Below are 6,769 nucleotides of genomic sequence, written 5' to 3' on the forward strand. Positions count from 1 at the left end.
GAAAGAGAGAGAGAGAAAGAGAGAGAGAGAAAATAAACAGTAAATAAGGAGATATTACAAACGTCATAAACATCCTTTCAATTAACTGACTGTCAGGTTACTCGATCTATACGGCATGGCAGCATATTTGTCGAATGTCGAACGTGCAACTCCTTCTTTGAGATGGGATATTTTCGCGAGTAATAGTGTAGAGTGGCTCACATTGGAAGCATTGACCCGTTACGTAGTGTCCTACGGATCATTATAACTCGAGAGATACCGGTATATAATGTCTTTCCGTCACACATATGTGCTCCGCTTCCCATGCTCTTTTCTGCAAGTAGGTCGAAGAGTATCGATTGTGCATGCACACGTTTATGTGCACATACGTATATACATGTCCGCGCGCACTCCTATTGCACGTGAATGTGGTGATGTGTGCATGTGTCGAGAATTGGATATGGACCGCGTTCATATCTCGAAATTCAATTTCGAGTGATACACATCGATACACGCGCACAGTTTATATATCGTCGCGAGATAGAAAGATCAGCTCTCTTTGAATTATATAAGATAATGTTTTATTTTTTTGCTATTAGAACGGATGATAAAAATAGCTATTTAGATGAGACAAAGGAAATCAATGAAATTCTAATCGATTTTCTAAGTAGCAATTTTATTGTCAAGAATAAAGTTTACTAGTAAAAGAAGAAATAGTAAAATAATTTTCATATTTTAATTGTAAACTGTGATTAAATTATGAACAATATAAAGGTTAAGTTAATACTATCTTGTATGTACAACTTTTATGTAATTAAACAATACATATCGCAAAGCGCCTCAATCAGATTATAAATAAACCGTGAAAAGAGGAAATAGCTGTAGTTTCGATCACGATTCTCTTTAAATTGATTCCGACATTGTGACGCCGCGCAAAAAGATACAGCAGATCGGTTTTGCCGCGGGTTATCTCTCTTCGTTCCCGTCGCGTCGTCTTTGTGTCTCAACGCGTTTCTTCTTTCTCACCGTTTTATATAGACAAATTAATTTTCCGTCGGAACGCGCAGCATCGTTGCCGACATTTTTTGCCGCCAGTCGTGATTTAAGGCAAACCGGCGACATGTTCGGTTTTATGAAATTTTTGGATCTTATTAGTGGGCGCGAATGATTCACGACTTGATAAGAATGTAATATGATTTACGAGATAAGTAAATTTCTCATAAATTAAATTTACGCCTTGTTAGACATATATATATATGCATATATATATATATACACACACACACACACACATACATATATATATATATATATATACGAATTGAGTTATTTTTCAATTATGTTCGTACTATGCCGTGTAAGATAATAGTAATTTGTATAAGATTATATAATAAATAAATAACAAGAAACAAGAAGACAAATTTTCTGTTTATATTGCTACTTCACATTCTAAATTATTTAAGAAAGTTAAATAATTATATTTGTTTTTAACTTTAGAAAAGTATTGAAGTGACATTAAAAAAAATTTAAAAATTTGCCTTTAGCAAAATTATTTAGTTGAGGTATTTAACAATAATCAAATTTTGTTTATATAATAAAAAAATACCCCGCACAAATCTTATGGAAATTGAATTTCGGTCGAATTGCCTGAAAATTTAATATGTTGTAAATCTTGTCGTTCTAATAAAAAGTCTCCATAAGCACGACTCCTAATGAACAGTTTGATCTCTAGGAAACGGACTAATATTACAATTTTTTATTTTCAACGACTATGATGCTATTTCTACGTCATTATTTGCACTTTTCATATTTTTAAGTAAAAAGTTATAAGAATAATATTGACCTGATTGTTTCTGACAAATTGGAGTTTTTGATTATTGTGAGTTTTGTATTACAAGATTCAATAGAAAAATGAATTTTTATTATTAAAAAAATGTAATTTTCTTACAAAAAAGAAATATTTAACTAATAAGTAATTGTTTGAGTAGTTATAAAAACAACTGTTGTGTGAAAAGTATAGCTCATCTAAAAAGAACTGTTTGTAAAAATAGTTGTGAAAACAACTTATTTAAGGAGTAGCTGTGAAAAGAATTAATAGGTCGCAAAAGTTTAAGCATAATCTAATCGTGTATAAATCGGATATTCGCTGAAGTAATATTTCGACTGGCGCATAGTACTCAATGGCTGCAAATTCAAGTTGAGTGAGCGCTGCTATTGATGTATTCTTCTAGATTTAAAATGCTGATTGGATGATGTGAAAAAATATACCAATAACAGCAAAAACTTACTCAACTGAACACAGTCATAAATAAAACGCACATCCTGTAATTGTGCCCAAAATTCCGCTTCCTAAACGTGAAGCAACGTTGACAACAATTAAGGATAATATTTACTTAATTGTTACTCACAAAAAAGCTATAAGAATATCAAAGTTGATAACTTGATTTTTGAGATTCAAGTTAATGCCGTGTTACTTCATGTCTCTGGCGCGGAATTTTGGGCACAATTATGGAGCGAGCGCGAAGAATCTCTGCGCGCTTTGTTTATATTGAATAGATTGTGTGCCAATCCAAAATATTGCTATTTTATTTCAGTAAACATCCGGCTTGTCAACGCGAATCTTTGTGCGCGTCCTGAGATTGTATTTGAACTTCTGCGACCTATTATTTATTATTATTATTATTAATTATTTTCAGGGCTACTCTTTAAATCAGTTATCTCACACTCTACAGATAATTACTCTTACAAACGCTTAATAACTACTCTTACAGATAATTCTTTTTACGATTCACAACAGTTGTTTTCATAACTAAGTTTTATAAATTACTCATATTATTAGTTCCTATCATTTAAATATTTTTTTCTTGTAAGAAAATTATATTCTTTAAATAATAAAAATTCATTTTTCTATTGAATCTTGTAATACAAAACACAATAATCAAAAGCATCTTGATTTATTTGAAACAATCAGGTCAATGTTATCTTTATAATTTTTTATTTAAAAATATACATAGAAAGTGCAAATAATGAAGTAGGAATACACGGTCGTTAAAAATAAGAAATTGTAATATTAGTCCGTTTTGAAAAATGATGCTTTATAGAAGTCAAACTGTTCATTACAGGGAGTCATGCTTGTGGAGATTTTTTATCAGAACGACGAGATCTACAACATATCAATGTTCAAGCAATTCGATCGAAATTTCCATAAGATTTATGCAGGGTCCTTTAAAAGTTTTTTATAAAATAATTTTTTTTGTGAATATTTGAAGAAATATTTGTAGATATTAACTAAATTAAATTTAGTTCATATTTGAAGAAATATTTGTAGATACTAACTAAATTAAATTTAGTTCACGTAAAAAAATTACAGTTTTGCTCGATATTTTAACCAAAAACTTTTGTCCGGTGTATTTTAATTAAATTTTTGTTATTATAACAAAATTTTGATTTATGAAACAAAATATTTTTCCTATAATGTATGTGTCGATTTTTAGTAACAAGCTGTTTCTAGCTTTATTATGCAAAAATATGAAAATTTTTCACTGCATTGTCTGACTGTAATTTCCGATTATGGATTGGCTCATTTTGCTTCAGTACAAAAACAGTCGAAGGATTGTCGGCTCCATTGTGTCATCGACAATAGGATACGGCAAACTCCGCTTCTTCCATCTTGCTCTCTTTTTCCCACCTCTTTTCTTTCCTTGGCCTTTTTTCTTTCCAGTCTGCTCGCCGCGGTGCCTTTGTAACTCGCGAAAAAGTTACGTCGCTCTCTCCTAATTGAAACTGCAATCAGTCTATGCAAATAGTCCCCTGAAGGTGCATCCTTCCGTGCAAAGGGCGTGAACAGGAAAGTCGGGAAGCTGGCCAAGGTGCTCTTGTTCCTTTAAACTTTACGTACTATTCCATTAGGATGATTGCATGTGCTGTAAGCACATTGATATAAATAGTTCTCAGTTGCTTATTATAAACAGAAGGTTAAAAAGCCTCAGCAGTCATGCAAAACAATAATGACGTGTCCTTTATGCTAATTTTAATCTTCTACCCTTTCAATTATACGTTTTACGTTTTTAAAATTTATTTATATATGTATTTATGTATGTATTTTCTTTACAAAATATAACAATGTGCATACACACACACACACACACACACACACGCACACACACACACACACACACACACACAAATAATTACATGTAATTATTTAGAAATTATAAATTATAAATCATATAATTAAAATTAATTAAAATAACTTCTTTAACTCTTCTTTAATTGCATTATCAAAATGGAAACAAAATGTAATTTCTTCTTTTTCTTACTTATATATTTACAAAAAAGCATTAGTTATATCATGAAAAATGTGAAGCGACACGCAACAATAGGAGTGAGCAAAAACTCTGCTTCGACTGCAATGTGCAATCAAGGTTGCCCTTCAACTGGCGACGGTAATCGAGTCTCCATCGGAGCTCGCTAATCACCAGACTTCGATTGCGATTCGTCGTTATCCCGAACGATTTGTCTGTGCGATTGCGAGTGGAACGAGCGAGCGCGGCCACCTGTTGCTTTCGCAGCATGCGAGGAAGAAAGCTCGCGATAATTATTATGGCGAATACGCCAGCGCTCTCTCGCTTTCCTACCTTTCTTTTCATCTTTGCTATGAACAGCCCTCCTGCTGTTCACCCATTCCCTTTCATATACACTCCATTTTCCTCACCTTCCGTTTTTCCCGTCACAGTCATTCCTCCTTGAATTATTATTTCTTTCGTCCTCCTCATTTCACGGCACTATGTATGGACAAAGGATGAGCAAATGCTTCGAAAAATTCGCCACAAAAGAAAACAAGATTCTGTGAAGATATGAGATCCAATAAACGAGAAAATAATATCGTTACACGAGCAAGAAATTAATTGCCATAAAACTTAATAAAAATAGCAAATCAACTATTTCTATTATTACAAAAACTTTCATTACAAATATATTTTATATATCTGTAATATTAATTAACAAATTTAACATAATTATTATATTTACAAATTAATATATTAATATATAAATTTAATATATCATTCAGCATTATTAAGATCGTTCTAATTGATCAGCAATTTAACAATTCGATGCTCTTACATATCTTAGAACAGTCTTAATATTAAATCTATAAGAAATTACAGCTTTCGAGTTAATTTGCAAATAATAATTATGTGAGCTTAGAAATTCTTAATTTTTTGTAAATATTCGTAATAGGATATGGAGTGAGATTTGTTTGTCTCAGAAATCTATAGTTTTTCGTAGATATTTGTAGCGAGATGTAGAGTGACATTGTTTGAGGGCGCAAGATTTTTTGGTTTTTCAAATAAACGACACTACTTTACATCACTATGATTATCTATGAAAAACTAAGAATTTCTAAAATTTTGTTTCAATTTATGTGTTTTTTCGTAAAAACTTTCCTCTAGGGGTGCGTTTCAAAATCTTACTTTACCATAGTCCGTTCCGACATTACTACTGTGACCGAGTGGTTAACTAATGATAGCCGTTCCAAAACGCATAGTTAGTCATTCACGAAGGTAACTTTTTAGAAGTTAACTAACTTCCTTGTAAAATTGAGAGGTAAGAAAGATAACCTTCATGAAAACGCAGGAAAAATTCAAAATATGAGTTGCTAACACGAACTTTGACTAATGAAAAAGCTTATAAGGATACGAAATAAGGCAAATTGTATGCCAAATGTCATCTAAAAGGTAAATTCCTGCATCAATTTTTCGTCATCTTCACTTTTGATGTTTATATATTAATATTTGATAAATATAATATATATATATATATATATATATATATATATGTATATATATATATGTATATATATATATATTGTAGCACAAACTTTGATCATAATTACATGTTTATTTATTTCTGCTGTTAATGCATATTGATGTATACGAATGAGCGTATTAAACTCGTTCCAAAATGACTATTACTTTCGATAACTTTTCTCTTCAATCTCATAACCATTGAGGTTGACCAAAGTTAATTTTGGAACGCACCCCAAAGTGGGTATACATTTTTTAAAAGTATTTTACGTTTGAAATCCATTTTCAAGGGAATTCGAAGCCTTGACTACAGTATTATAAATAAAGTATTTCTGTGACAGGAATATTTTAAATTTGTTAATATTATGCTTTAGAAATAGAACTGTTTACTTGAATAAATCAAATTAATACGAGAAACGTTACAGTTACGATCAAAATTAGATGTTAAGAGTAATATACATTTTTAGAAATCTATATATAGTATTTTATATAAAATTGAAACATTCATTTTTTTAATTAAGATTTGATGATAATTAAGATTTATTTATGGATTCTATCTGGAATTAATTTTTTGTTATAGTTTAATTTGTAGTTTGTTTAAATATTTATAAAAATCTTTGGCCAATCATGGGATTTGGATCTTTTTATACATCAATGATTCTAGGGAAAATTTGTGAAAACATTGAAAAACTATTTAGATTTATTTATTTTAAAAAATGGTTAAATGATGGACGTGATTCCATTTCAAATGTAAAATGAAAATGGTTCATTTTTCAAATATCATTTAAAATAGAAAATGCAAAATGTCATTTTAAATACATATTTAAAATGGAACTATTTTAAATTTTACTCAGCTCTGTCCATGCGAATCATGCATGAAATGTAACGCAACAGATTAAGTTAGATTCAAAGGTTAGACGATAAGTAGCTAATATTTATCGTTTATGAGTGGATATATGTATTGTATATATATATATATATAT

At 30.4% G+C, this 6,769-nt stretch overlaps 1 protein-coding gene across 1 annotated transcript in view; it reads left to right on the forward strand.

Moving 5' to 3' along the window:
* LOC108688661 overlaps window positions 1-6,769 on the forward strand; it is a 343,834-nt gene that overhangs the window by 52,833 nt on the left and 284,232 nt on the right. The window lies entirely within an intron of this gene.

The sequence above is a fragment of the Atta colombica genome, unplaced genomic scaffold (genome assembly GCF_001594045.1).
Source record: "Atta colombica isolate Treedump-2 unplaced genomic scaffold, Acol1.0 scaffold238, whole genome shotgun sequence".
Lineage (NCBI taxonomy): Eukaryota > Metazoa > Arthropoda > Insecta > Hymenoptera > Formicidae > Atta > Atta colombica.